The sequence below is a fragment of the Schistocerca nitens genome, chromosome 1 (genome assembly GCF_023898315.1).
Source record: "Schistocerca nitens isolate TAMUIC-IGC-003100 chromosome 1, iqSchNite1.1, whole genome shotgun sequence".
Lineage (NCBI taxonomy): Eukaryota > Metazoa > Arthropoda > Insecta > Orthoptera > Acrididae > Schistocerca > Schistocerca nitens.
The window spans coordinates 1,269,426,320-1,269,442,416 of NC_064614.1; positions in this window are offsets into that span (position 1 = coordinate 1,269,426,320).

Genomic DNA, 16,097 nt, shown 5'->3' on the forward strand with positions numbered 1-16,097 from the left:
ATGACAGCTATAAATGTCCAGGTCTCCTCTACTTCAACAAGTTACCTGAAAAACCCTACACAGCACTAGTAAATAAATTTTAAGCCATAACTGTGAAAAGATGAAAAATAAAGTATTTTACTCTTCTCAAGAATTCTTTGAGTTGTAACAATTGGTCTGATGTGACTGAACTATGCAAAAATAACACATTTTATTTTATAGAAATGTATGTCATGCTGTATAAATATTTTATTATTTTACTGTCTTGTAGTTATTGTCATACACCTTTTAAATTATTTATTGTCATTCATTTTGCAACTCATAAGTGCATGTCATTTAAATTTTTATAACAAAATGGACAACATATAAGAGACAACAACAAATTTGTGGAACAATTGGTTTGCATATAGTATACATACAAATTGCTTTTACGGTTTAATGGACCATGAGGGTGAACAAAAGCAGTTTTGTATTAGCTAGTATGTCATGGAGTTTTTTTTTAAATAAGCCTATAGTTCGGAAACAGACTTTACATGCCTGTAATCTGTTGTCTCTCTTTGTTCCTGTATGATATACACCTTTTTTTGGACAAAATGGGTTGCTGGATGAATATAACTTTGCGTAAAGTTACTGTAGGTCAGTTATAGAGGAAGGAGGAAGGGCCATTTCACTACCAAGGAATACAGATATAATAATGTTGATATCCACAGACTTTTCACGGATCAGTTTTTTTAACTGCTGCTGCAAAAGTCAGTAATGGGAAGTTAGTAATATCAGTCACAACATCCAGGTCATGATCTCATAATTTTGAATTGTTTATGAAAGAACTTGATGTGTTATTTAACTTTTAACTTCCAAGAAAACTGATGTAATATTATGTGGACATTTAAATTCAATTTTTAGAGCATAGCTATTCTAGGAATATGCCCTTTCACACAATCTAAGTACCCATATACAATTTGCAACAACAGTTATGGGAACAGCAACCCTGCTATTAACAACATTTTTATAGGAGCATCGATACTGCAGAATGATAGTGTAATTCCCATAGTTATTGGTCCCTCAGACTACAACTGTCAACTGCTGACATTCAGTATCAGAGCAGATGATATACTAAAAATAAGTCGAAAACAACCAGAATAATAAATGAAAAAGCATAGTGTAATTCAAGGAGAATTAGCAAAATACTGACTGGGAGGATGTGCACAATACCCCTGGGGTAAAGGAAAAATATATGTTCTGTAACACAGTGACAGGGAACTTTTAAAACTGTTTTCCTAAGAAATTAAACATGGCTAAACCCGAGGTTACAAACTGGATCACAACATCATTCCTATGTAAGAAAAAACTCTATTGGCATCAATGAACACAGATGATAATATGGTTAAATCTCTTTACAGAATCTACTGAAAATATCTAAACAAAGTCATCAAAGTATCTAAATCTTTGTGCTTCCAAGGAAAAGGAATTCCTACAGCAACAATATAAAAACTATTTGAATTATAGTAAAAAATAAGGGAGGAAAAACATATTTATAAAACGAAGAAAGTGTTTAAAATATATAATAAACTTATCAAAGATAGCCTTAAAACTACAGAAACTGTAAGTACTTTTTTCTGTCAGTGCAAGATAATTTAGGTTTAAACTCTTGCTTAGTAGACAGCTTACTTGAAAAAGAAAAGCTTTCTAAAACAAGTGTTACAAAATTCTACTTCTTCCAACACCTCAAAAACAAGTTTTCGATGCTATTAAATAAATGTTCAAGTAGTTATGGTGAAATCCGATGAAAAATTATGAGATGTTGTTCACCTGAACTTAAAAATTCATTAAGTTACATGTTTCATGAAGCTTTTCATGGTGGTACTTTCACAGAGACACATAAATGTATTAATGTTTTTAACCTGATTTAATTTTTTATTCCAGGACTCCTGTTGTGCATTGTTACACATGGATATAGGACAACTCACAATTACAATTTGGCATTACAGTAAATTTGTTTGCCTAAAATTTTCATAATTTTTAATTCTTTAACACCCATGAAATTGCTGTGAACTGTCGACTGTACATGTTTTTTGACATAAGACTTGACTCCACGTTCACATGTGACTTTTATCTTCTGGTATTTATCATCATATTACATTTATTACAATACCCAACTATACGATAGTTATCTTTATGAAACTCTTAAAATTCTTTAAAAAATTGCGAAACAATCCCACATTCCCATCCACATAACTTGTGTATTTCAGACTCCTATGACCCTATGTACACAACACTACATGGGGACTAACTTCTGAATTAACAGCGGTGCCCCCATTCATTCAGGCTGCTATTAAATATGTAGGTGAGATTGTTAGTTGTTTTAGCCAAATGGCTAACTCTTTCGACACATTACATTATAGTGACCTCTGGTAATGTGGACTACCTTCAGTCAACGTATGTAGAGCATACAGAGTTTGGCAGAAGTAAAGAGTATTGCACAATGTATATATACAGCATGACAGCAGTTTTAACTTCATTTTAAAATGTAGTATTTTCAGCAGTTTATTATGGATCTAAACATATGATCCTCCTCATATTATTGTATTTTATTTGAAAAGACAAAATGTAAACAACATGCAATTAAAAAAGAATAATTTTTTTTAAATATAAATTTTCCCATATTAATTCAAATGGAATTTACTTGAACCCCATCTGTTAGCTTGCTGGCACCACTTCAGGTCAGACGCTATCACAGGCAGGAAGTTTAAAGTGCATGAAATTTGTTTTTGTTATAACATTTATATTTTTAGAAATAATTGAATTCCTATTGCATATATGGACAGGGTCAGTGTTCTGAAAAACCGAAATCAGTAATCAATGGAAGTAAGTCGGGTTGAATAAGATGCAGAGACAAAGAGCAAAATAAGTTCTCAGCCAAATATTAACCGATTTTAAAAATTGAAAATACTAACATCATCTACATAAAAAACTAACCAGAAAAATAAAAATGAATAAAACAGATGTGATTTAATAAGTTTTTCTGTTAAAAATTCTCAATTAGTATCCTGTGTTGCACATCAAATGTGAGATTCTTCTTGCCATACATAATTACATACTCTCAAGTGTATGCACTATTTTTTTAATTAAGATTTGCAACCAGTTTTATCATTGTTGTCTGTGAGGTCACAATTTCTTTGTGTGAGTCATGTTAATCAAATAGATAGGATATATTTTCTTATGAAATTAATTGGATTTATATCTACATCTCATTTCATTAGTGTAACTCATTTAAAATCAGGAAATACATCATAAGGTTTAGAAAATTATCTAAGTTCCTCGTCCCCTGAGAGAAAACTTCATCCCTTCCATTTTTCAAGTGTAGTGTGTGTAGCTTAATATGAATAAATAATACTGAACTAGCCAACTGATTATTTTTTCGATTTGTCTGAAATGTAACAGATATGAAGTATGACATTTAAATTTTGCTAAGTTATAGAAAGTAGTGATATCTAGCTCTTAATTTTTTCCCATTCAATTTAGCCACTTCCACAGTTTGCAATTCATAAAATTATATCAGATGTTTTGGATTTTTCAATATATTTTCTGATTGCAAAAGCTTGTAATTTGGATCATATTTAACAATAGTCACACGAATTTCCTTACATTCGACTATGGTTTTAACTTCTTTTGGAAAAGTATGGTTTATTTCAATTACAACATCATTGTAATCAGGCCGACTAAGAAGACCATCACCAGCACTGAAACACCCATGTAAAAATCTCATTCCCACATAATTTCTTTATATGCTTTTCAAAAATCCACCAACCATTCCTAGTGGATAAAGCACTTCACTTTTCTTGACCTTTACTTACCCTTATTAAGTATTTGTCCTTCCACACTTATTTTATCATTCAAATATGAAGCCAAGTACAACAACACTGATGGTGGAGTAAAATGCTCTAATCTAGACATAACACAGTTGCCTTTATTTATGGTTACAAAATCAGATAACTTTGCCGCATAGTTATCAATCATTTTTATTAGATTTTCCGTCCTATGTTGTATAATTTCAACCACCAGTTCAAGTAATACTGAAGATTTTGATGAAGCCATCGAGCTCCTATACTTACATTCATTGCAGCGTCCTTATCAGGAACATTTAGGTTATATTCCTTTTTCCCAATCAAATGGAATGAGTAAAACTGATAGCTCTCAACCTTGTTCATTACTTAATAAGGATTAAATTTATAATCCATTTCTAAAATAGCTGTTACGGTAGCACCACTGCAGCCATTCTTTACCATCATCGTGGAGGTTTACCAGGATATGAAAGCCCGAAGTATGAATGGTCTCCTGCTAAGTACGACCTAGGAAACTGTTAAAAAAGTCAAATATAATTGAAAGAATGTTAAAGTATATTAATAACAGTGAAGATACAGTTTTTGGATTAAGACATGTTTTTACATTTACCAGTTGAATTCAGTGCATATAAATGAACAATTGATGGAAAAGAATATGAAGAAACAGATGGAGTAATGAATCTCTTAAGAAAAAAACAGATTACTATGGCTGATATGAATGATAATTTTGGTTGTGTTAATTATCAAATTATGTGGGTATGCTCTACAATTCAGGAGCATTGCATTCTGTTGATAAACCAACAAGATAAAATCAAGTTGAGGAAAAGTGATAAATATGGTGAAGGCCTAATGAACAGTATGATTGAAAAACTTCTATTCGAAATGCGTCTGCCAGACAGGAGAATGATTAGCACATGGTGATAAAGTTATAAATCCACTAGATGAAGCTTCCAAAAGTCATGATATTGCCTACAAAGATAATAAAGATTTAGAAAAACAACATTAAGTAGGTAAAGACCGTCAATTAGCTGCAAAAGAAATAATGTATGCTTATGATGATTCATTAGGATAAAAATTAGCAGCTACAGCAGTTAGAGCAATAATGCATGGAAAAAGATAATTAGATATGAGCATTGAACTTGATGAAAATGGTGGGGGTTTGTAAAAAGTTCAATAGCACCATATCAGTGCTATATAAAAATATTTATCCTTTACAGTTTTTTACTCTATATAAACGAATAACTTCAGCATTGATTATGCTTTGATACCTAGGGGCAAAACTAAAGCTAAGTCAATTAAAATTAAAATCAATACTGATCACCAACACAGCATTCATAATTTTTAACTCAACCTCAAGAAAGAGTGATTAATACAACTCTTGGTAATTTACTCATAACATTAGGTTGTGAAAAACATTATTGAATATCTTACGAAAAAGGAAAAGAAGGAGGAGGAGGAGATTGGTGTTTAATGTCCCATCAACAACATTAGAGACAGAGGACAAGCTCAGATTAGGAAGGATGACGAAGAAAATCGGTTGTGCCCTTTCAAAGAAACCATCGTGGCATTTGCCTGAAACGATTTAGGGAAATCACAGAAAACGTAACTCAGGATGCCCAGAAAGAGGTTTGAACCATTTTCTCCCAAATGTGAGTCCAGTGTGGTAACCACTGCGCCACCTTGTTAAGTGACAAAAGACAATGGAGGCTTTGGGTTAACACAAAAATTAGTATTGGCTGCGTTATCATACTTAGTTACTATTGGTTCACGAGTTGGAGGAGCAGCAGTTGTCATGCATGCAGTATTAAACAAAAAGTAGAAAAAGAAGAAAGACATAATAAACTATAGGAATAAAAGTGTCACATTCAGGCTTAAAATACAAAAAAATTAATTACAACAAATAGTTGATAGTTATCCTAAGTCATTAGGTAATTTTCATACAGATAATTTATCTAACCAATTAAAAATCAAACACTTTCGTTGAGTAAAGGGTGATTATAATTTAAGTTAAAATTTCAAAACGCTGTAGAAATAGCACCGCTGGTCAGAATGACGTCAAATTGCAATGGAGAAAACGTATGGCAGAAGAAAAATGATAGTGTGAAAACTGATCAATAGATGGTGCTGTACGTGTCAGAACACGTAAATGAAAACACCTGTCATACGCATGACCCATTGAAGTTGGTAGGAACACGCTGGGTACACAGCTTTTCCTCCTTTCACGTCTACTATGTTCGCTATGAGTGTCTCAATGCAGGATCGCGCTCTGCTTGTAAAGCTGTTTTACAAGAATGATGAATGTGCACACGTTGGTCTGCAGAAGTTCCAGACACTGAAGGATTTGAAAAAAGGCGTTGGTCCGATGACTGCCACGTGTCTGGATAAAATGTTTCGGAAATTCGAAAAGACGGGTTCTTTTGGTGTGCAACCTGATGGAGGGAGGAAACGAATTGATTTGATGTCAGTGGAAGCAGTGTGCACAGCAGTGCAGGAGGAGACAAGTGATGGTGTGCAAATGGGTAGTGAACAGAGAATAACCCGAACATTGGACATATCCGTGAGCCAGGTGAGTAAAATCCTACGAAACATCCTTCTTTTGTATCCATTCAAAATTACTTATGTGCTCGAGTTGCTTCCTGTTGACCTGCCAGCAAGAGAGACCTTTGCTTTAGTAATTTCTTGGTCGCATGGATGTGGACAATGATTGGCCATAGAAGATTTTGTGGACAGAAAAGGCCCACTTCTGTCTGACAGTATATGTCAATACACTGAATTGTCGAATATGGGCAACAGAAAATCCACACGCAAATCAACCAGCACCACTTCATCCTGTAAAGGTCACTGTGTGGTGCAGGTTTACAGCAACATTTATCATAAGCCCATATATTTTTGAAGAGACAAGTGCTTCCAGTCCTGTTACCTGTACCATCACTGGTAAGTCCTATGAGTGTTTTTTATGCAACCACGTCATTACAGCTCTCCTACAGCATGGGTGTGTGGATGGGATCATTTTTTAGGCAAGATAGCGCACTTCTGCACAATGCAAATCCAGTTAAGCAGCTGCTGAAGTGCCATTTCGGAAATGCTAGAATTATCAGCCAGCATTTCCCTAGAGCCTGGGCGTCCCAATCACTTGATCTTAAACCTTGTGACTTCTGGCTGTGGGGCTATCGGAAAGATGATGTGCTCAGTTTTCTGATTGCAAACTTAGCTGTATTGAAGGCACACATTGCGCAACACATTCAGGACTTTACCTCGGAAACACTTTGATCAGTTGTGGAACATGGTGTTTCTAAACTTCAGCTTGTTGTAGAAGACAGTGGACAGTATATTGAACATGTTTTGCGCCAGTCACACAGAAATTAATGATCCGATTTGATTCGGATTCATGCTTTTTATGCGGTTTTTGCCTTCAGGACAATTAAAAGCCGATGTGATTGATGATTTCTATAAGGTGTTTGGCCTCAGGAAAACTGAAAACAGATTTTTCCCATCTGATGTGATATGACCTTGATGTGGTGATAGGCTTACATAACTAACAGTATCACATCTGTACATCCATGCACACTATTACAGTTTCTTTAAGATCAAACATACACCTTTGGCAATGTTGTATGATTCATTTGACATTTGTAGTGGTCCACTATTAAATTACGATGCTCACAGTGCCATATATTGCTCCATTTTGTAATTATTTATTTTCCTTCTGCCATACGTTTCCCCACTCTCCAACAATATTCCATTCTAATTTAATGCCATTCTGGCCAGTGTTGATATTTCTAGAGTGGTTTGAAACCTTAATTACAATTGCACTGTTTATATGGTTGATGAATCACCTGATCATTCTACAGAATATGAATCTAGATAGATCCTTTCATGCGGGCACACATTGGATTTGTTATTATAAAATATAAAAATTATAAATTTGTATTTCATTAATTTGGTGGAACTATTCCTGAAGAAATGGTTAAATATCTTGATTCAAGTGAGTTGTTTCACAATGGAAAATGAAAAAAATTAAGTAAATAATATGCAGCCATTTGTGTCCATTTGTCTTAAAACTTTTCAGATAATTATAAGTTTCATGATATCTTGATTTTAATAAGGGAATGTTTCTGGAAATAAGATAAATACTGTAATATAAAATCTAGAGAATAAGAAAATATTAAAAATGAAATTGATCCTAAAATACAAAATTTAAGTAGACAATTTCATAAAGAATTATGTAACATCTTTGAAGTAATTAAGGGATAAAATGATTTTAAAAGTGGACTATTGGTAGATTTAAAACATCTAATAAGCGATAATGATGCAGTTACCAATCAATACTTAGAAAAGATATCTTACAAAAACTGAATACACAAGTATTCGAACATAACTGAATAACATTCCACAGATTAATCCAACAAATTATAAGACAGGAGAATGATTATTTCTCAAAGGCGGATTAAACAACACATTTAACTCAATTAAAGGCTTTTCAGAAAGGAATGTGTGACAAACATAAGAAGAAATTTCAATTTGTTGCTGGTGAAGTAATGCTGAAATACACATTTGAGTATGATTTAAAAATCAAGAGAACTATTTTATTTGGAGCCAATGCAAATGATGACCTGTCATCTATTGATTTATAAATAGAGGTAAAGAGATGCAATGTGATGAACTTAAGATTTTATATGGAACTCTATTAAATAATCCATTCGTTGAAATGAAAATAGAAGATTAAATATTTATATGCCTAAATCAATCTGTTTAAACTGTAGATTTTTATTTTTTTATTTTTTTTTATTTATTTATTTATTGTTCCGTGGGACCAAATTAAGGAGAAATCTCCATGGTCATGGAACGAGTCAATACATGAAATTATAACACGATATTAGAAACAGATAAAATGAAATATAGAAAAAAAAACATATTCAGGTGACAAGTCATAAGTTTAAATGAAGACAATCAACAATGTAACACTGGAATTTGCTTAATTTTTTAGCTCTTCCAGGAGCTCCTCGACAGAATAGAAGGAGTGAGCCATGAGGAAACTCTTCAGTTTAGACTTAAAAGAGTTTGGGCTACTGCTAAGATTTTTGAGTTCTTGTGGTAGCTTATTGAAAATGGATGCAGCAGAATACTGCACTCCTTTCTGCACAAGAGTCAAGGAACTGCATTCTACATGCAGATTTGATTTCTGCCTAGTATTAACTGAGTGAAAGCTGCTAACTCTTGGGAATAGGCTAATATTGCTAACAACAAACGACATTAAAGAAAATATATACTGTGAGGGCAATGTCAGAATTCCCAGATTTTTGAATAGGGGTCGACAAGAGGTTCTCGAACTTACACCACATATAGCTCGAACAGCCCGTTTTTGAGCCAAAAATACCTTTTTTGAATCAGAAGAATTACCCCAAAAAATAATACCATACGACATAAGCGTATGAAAATATGCGAAGTAGACTACTTTTCGTGTTGAAGTGTCACTTATTTCAGATACTGTTCTAATGGTAAATAAAGCAGCATTTAGTTTCTGAACAAGATCCTGAACATGGGCTTTCCACAACAGCTTACTATCTATCCGTACGCCTAGGAACTTGAACTGTTCCGTCTCGCTTATAACATGCCCATTCTGTCTGATTAAAATGTCAGTTCTTGTTGAATTGTGAGTTAGAAACTGTAAAAACTGGGTCTTACTGTGATTTAGCATCAAATTATTTTCCACAAGCCACGAACTTATTTCATGAACTAAATTATTTGTTACTGTTTCAATATTACACACAAGATCCTTCACTACCAAGGTGGTGTCATCAGCAAACAGAAATATTTTTGAATCACCTGTAATACTAGAAGGCATATCATTTATATAAATAAGAAACAGCAGTGGCCCCAGCACCGACCCTTGGGGAACGCCCCACTTAACAGTGCCCCATTGGGACTGAACATCACTACCACTCTCAATATTGCGGAGAATTACCCTCTGCTTTCTGTTCTTAAAGTAAGAGGCGAACCAATTGTAAGCTACTCCCCTTACTCCATAATGGTCCAACTTCTGCAGTAATATTTTGTGGTCAACACAGTCAAAAGCCTTCGTTAAATCAAAGAAAACACCTAGCGTTCGCAACCTTTTATTTAATCCGTCGAAAACCTCACAGAGAAAAGAGAATATAGCATTTTCAGTTGTTAAACCATTTCTAAAACCAAACTGAACATTTGACAGCAAATTATGTGAATTTAAATGCTCCAGTAACCTTGTATATACAACCTTCTCGATAACTTTAGCAAACACCGATGGCATAGAAATAGGTCTAAAATTGTCAACATTATCAATGTCTCCCTTTTTATAAAGTGGCTTCACTACCGAGTATTTTAATCGATCAGGAAACCGACCACTCCTAAAGGAAAAGTTACAGATATGGCTAAGTACTGGGCTAACATACATAGAACAATACTTCAGTATTCTGCTAGATACCCCGTCATATCCATGAGAGTTCTTGGTCTTTAGTGATTTAATTATTAACTCAATCTCCCTCTTGTCAGTATCATGGAGGAGCATTTCAGGTAACAGTCTCGGAACACTTTTTTCTAAGAGCGCTATATGATTCCCTGTTGGAATTAGGTTTCTATTTAGTTCACCTGCTATATTCAGAAAGTGATTATTAAATACTGTACATATATGCGACTTATCAGTAACACGGACATTCCCACTACACACTGATTCTATATCCTCGACCTGTCTCTGCAGACCAGCAACTTCCTTTACGACTGACCATATGGTTTTAATTTTATCCTGAGACTTAGCTATTCTATCTGCATACCACATACTTTTTGCCTTCCTAATAACATTTTTAAGCACCTTACAATACTGTTTGTAATGGGCTGCTGCATTTAGATTTTGACTGTTTCTAACGTTTTGATATAATTGCCACTTTGTTCTACAAGATATTCTTATCCCTCTAGTCAGCTACCCAGGCTGCCTGTTTGTGCTAGTACCCTGTTTTAAACGTTGTAACGGAAAGCAACTTTCAAAGAGCATGAGAAAGGTCTTTAGAAAAGCATTATATTTATCGTTTACTGTCTCAGCGCTATAAACATCTTGCCACTCTTGTTCCTTTATAAGGTTTACAAAGGTCTCTACAGCAACCGGATCAGCTTTCCTGAACAATTGATGACTATATTTAACACGAGTTGCAGCATAAAAATCTTTTAAAGTTAAAATTTGCGCATCATGATCTGAAAGGCCATTCACCTTTTTTCTAACAGAATGCCCTTCTAGTAATGAGGAATGAACAAAAATGTTGTCTATGGTTGTTCTACTGTTCCCTTGCACTCTCGTTGGAAAGAATACGGTTTGCATAAGATTATATGAATTAAAGAGGTCTACCAGCATCCTCTTCCTTGCACAATCACTTATACAATTAATATTGAAGTCACCACATATAACTAACTTTTTGTATTTCCTATAAAGTGAACCAAGAATCTCCTCTAGCTTTAGCAAAAATGCTGTGAAATCGGAGTCTGGGGATCTATAAATAACAACAGTTACAAGTTTAACTCCGTTAAATTTAACCACACCTGCACAACATTCAAACACCTTTTCAGTGCAGTACTTTGAAACATCAATTGACTCAAATGCGATGCCGTTTTTCACATACATGGCTACTCCCCCACACCGCAAAGAGCTCCTCGAAAAGCAGCCAGCCAACCTGTATCCTGGTAAAGGAAGCCTCTGAATTATCTCCTTATTTAAGAAGTGTTCAGATATACCAATAATTTCAGAGTCAACATCTATAAGCAGTTCACTAACTTTATCCCTAATACCTTGTATATTTTGATGAAATATACTAATTCCCTCATTACTCAGATACCTAAGCTTTGTCAAAAGTGATTCCCTTGTTAGAGAGACTTCCCTTAAGCAGGAATACCTATCAGCTGACTTCAATCTAAAAAAGGTGCAGCTCTAACACACACTACTGCAGGAATTTTCCCATGAGTGATCCCACCAACCCCACCTATGCTGCCACCTATAAGCTTTGCCAACCTCCCCTTCCCATACCTGTTGAGGTGCAGGCCGTGTCTAGTGAAACCCGTCCTGCTGATAGACTCCACCGACACCACTGAAATGTGACCCATGCTTTCTGTCATCAGCGCACCCCCAAGTCTCATGTTATTACGCCTGACGGCTGTATTAAGATGAGGCCGATCGTGACGCTGAAACAGTTCCACGAAATGCACATTCGTGTTGCCAGTCTGAGTGGCTATCTTTTCCAGGTCACCATCTATGTTATACTCCCCATCCCTACCAATACTATTACCAGCCCCACCCACAATCACTACCTGATCCTCTTTAGTAAAATCCCTACATAACCCCCCTATGTTAACAGTCACCTGAGCCAACCCTGCATTAGGCTTCACAATGCTGGTGACCTGGTACTCACTTCCCAGCACTTCCTGCAACTGCTGGCCTACACCTCTGCCATGTGAACTACCTAACAACAGAACCTTCTTCTTCCTCTTCGACTTTGCAACTGTTCTAGGCACAGTAACTACTGAGGTCTGCTGCATACTTCCTACATCTACAGCTACTAGAGATTCCTCTCCACTAGACTCTGACAGTTGGTCATATCTATTGTAAACACCAATAGTAAAACTATCTGAAAATCTTCTTCTCCTAGCAGATCTCTTGCCAACAGCCAGCTCCCATTCCCCAACCCCCTTCTCCCTCCACATCCTATCTAGCTCCTCCTGTGCGTTTTTCAACTGCACCTGAAGGGCACAGATCTTACGCTCCTGCTCCTCTATCAGTTTACTCTTGCTACATAACCTGCAGTTCCAGGAGAGGATCTCACCAGAATGCCCACTGGCTTCCCCACTGCATTCCCCCCAGTGAAAATACTTCGAACAAGTGTCACACCGCAATCCACTACTCACGAACCTACGGCAAAGCCCACACTTCTCACTCATGGTAAAATTTTACTTTTTCTAAGTTCCGCTACTACAATAAGAAGATGCTAAAAACCTGACTACAATAATCACAAACTTACTCTACAAGGGAAGTAACTACTATTATTAACAGTATTAATAAACAACAAATGTGAATATAACAAAAGACTAATACAGAAAGAGAATCAAACGTCTAATCACACAGTAACGAGCTGTAAACAGTTCCCAAAAGGTTCTTCTGAAATTATTTCACCAGAAAACACCACGAACACCGGTTGAAGACTACTAAAGTTCCTAAATAAATCACTATGCACAAACAATTAATTAGTACTTAGCTTTCGATGCGCCGCTACAGCTGCAACTGGTCAGCGCGGAATGTAAACACAGGCAAGAGGTTAAGTTGCTCGATACGAAACACTCACAAATATCACGTCACAACAGAAGAAAGGCAGAGCTGAATGAAGAAACCACTAATACGTCACTTATATAGTAAATATTATCACAAAAACCGTTAAAATATGTATCTGGAACCTAAAAATATATGAAAACTTAGAGAGCGATCTCACACGCAGTCACTCGCTTATGACGTCACACCAAAAAGATCCAGATGTTTCAGGTGAATAACTTATGTTTGGTGAACTGATTTTAGAATCAAATGGTGATGACAGATGGGAACAGTAATCTATAAATTTTAATATATATATATATATATATATATATATATATATATATATATATATAAACAGATAATGATATTTGGTACTTGAAGTGCACATAATTTACTGAAACACATTATCCTCGCAGAGTAACTGCTGAAAATGGAAGACAGAGGGTTGAATGTCTTTGCGCAGTATGTAAAACTAAATAGAGTAAAAAAATTTTTTTTAATTTGAAGGTGATGTGATGAATATTCGTAAAGAAATAATTAATGAATTACATAAACAAAAGAGAAAAACATTTAAAAGACGAAGTGGGGTTTCATTCAGTGTAGATGATATATGGCACTACTATCTAGTAAAAATGGTTCTGACAACTTGACAGAAATATTAAAAACAAAAAAAGGATATAAATATTTATTGACTGTTGTTGATGTGGTTTCAAAATTTGCATGGGCTATGCCAGATAAAGATAAAACTTGTGAAACTGTAGTGGATGCCACACAAAAAATTTTTAAAGCAAAAACTCCAAGAAATCTGCAAACAGATAACAGTTAGGAATTTTACAGTAAAGAATGTCAAGAACTGGTGAAGAAATACAAGATCAACCATTATTTCAACTTTTAAACGATTAAAAGCATCTTTAGTAGATTTGACAGAATGCGAAAAGAATAAATGTGGAAGAGATTTGCTCTTCAGGAATATTATAAGTGGATAGATATTGTTTCGAAACTAGCTGATGAATACAACAACACAAAACATTCAACAATAAAAATGAAAACAATAGAAGTTCCTGAAAAAAATTATAAGCAAGCTACTGTGTATGTAATGTTAACCAAGTTGCAGACTATCATCTGTTTTAGAAGAAGCAAAATATAACATAGGTGATAAAGTTAGAACCATCAAACTGAACGGAATTTTTGAAGAAGGACATACAGCTAATTGGCAAAGACAAATTTTTGCAATTGTAGTGTTACTCGTTCTGATCAACTCACATAAAACTAAAGCACTGGATGGAGAAAGAAATAAAAGGAAACCTTCATGAGTATGAGCTACAGAAAACTAATTATCCTGATGTATATCTTGTTGTTAAAGTTTAATGAAAGAAAGATAATGAAGTGTATGTTGAAGGGTTAAGATTTGACAATTCAAATAATAGTAGGCCTAGTAAAGATAAAATAATTTTATATAAAGTTTCTCACATCTTGTAAAACTCATTGCGTGGTGCATCCAGTAATTAACGAAAAATAATTTCTCTAAAAATTAAAATTTTGATTCAATTTTTCTTTCATTTTCTTATACAAGCTGATTGAGTTTGGATTATATTCGATATTTATTATTTCTTCACAATCTGGATGTGTGCTTCCAAGTAAAATTGATCATGTTTGAAGCTTTCTTCTTTGACATCTAATCACATAGTAATCATACTCAAATTCATTTTCAAATAATTTTAAAGTAATAAACATATTTTCCAAATCAGTGTTTTCAGTTGGAACAATGATATGTGAATGCATTTCTCTTATTCGCTCTACAAGCACAGTTTGAATTTCTTCTCTTATTTTCTTCAGCAAAAACATAGCCACTTCAGCATCAATTTGTAAATCTTCAATTTGTTCCAGTAAGTTTTCAGTTGTCGATCATAGTTTGTATTCACCATGTTTTCGAATTGAAGTCAATAATTCTTCCATTACCTAGTCTTTAAAACTCATAGCTATTAACTACTAACCTACTAGTATAGATTAACTACTTAAAATTTATGTGTGAGTCAAGACCTCTTAAATTATTCGCTATCGCTTTCCATTGCCTCTAATTTTATAACCATTAATACAACGTCCTAGAGCATTAGATGTACTTACTTGCTCACATTGTTTTGATTTGAATGACGTCACTGATACCTTTAAGTTATCAACTGTAAATAATAGCCATGTCTTTTGTATTATATTGTTTGCTCTTAAATTTTTTATCTCATCTCAGTTCATATTCTTGTAACAATAAATCGTCACATTTTTATCTCTTTATGTGGTATTTCATTGTCCTTAAGAAATTTAAAATAAACTTTTTTAAATCATTTTAAATCTACATGGAAGTAATTATATTATCCAGTAATATCACATTGAAAAGCTAAAATACAATTTGTAATCAACACATTTCTGACTTCAAATAATGGAAAACAAATATTTTTTAACCCAGTAGCTCAATTTCATTGATAATTGTTGTGGTTAATAAATTCAGTTACATTCCTCATAGCTGCCAGAGCATGAGATGTATATTGAATTGGCTCCATTTATAAAGAAATAAAATTTGTTAGGAAAAAATGTTTTGTTTATATTCAAATTCTAATGACAGTGGATTATTATATTTTATTTTTCTGACTGGAATGTTATTCTGTCTGAGAAACTGAACATAATATGCTGTACATTTTTAAAAAACGCAGGGTCAAAATTTTTTACACCCTCGAATATTGTAAAGAAACACTAAAATATTAGAGCAATCAATATATTTTTCTCTTCAGATGGTGAAGGGCTACCTAAATTTAGTTGATAGTTCCTGTGATTAATGGATTCAAATATTTTCATCATAGATGCTTCTGCATAGAAAACAACATTACATGTGCTGAAAACTGACTCCATTTACAAAGAAATGAAATTTAATAAGGAAAAATATTTTAATGTGTTTGTATCTTAAAGCT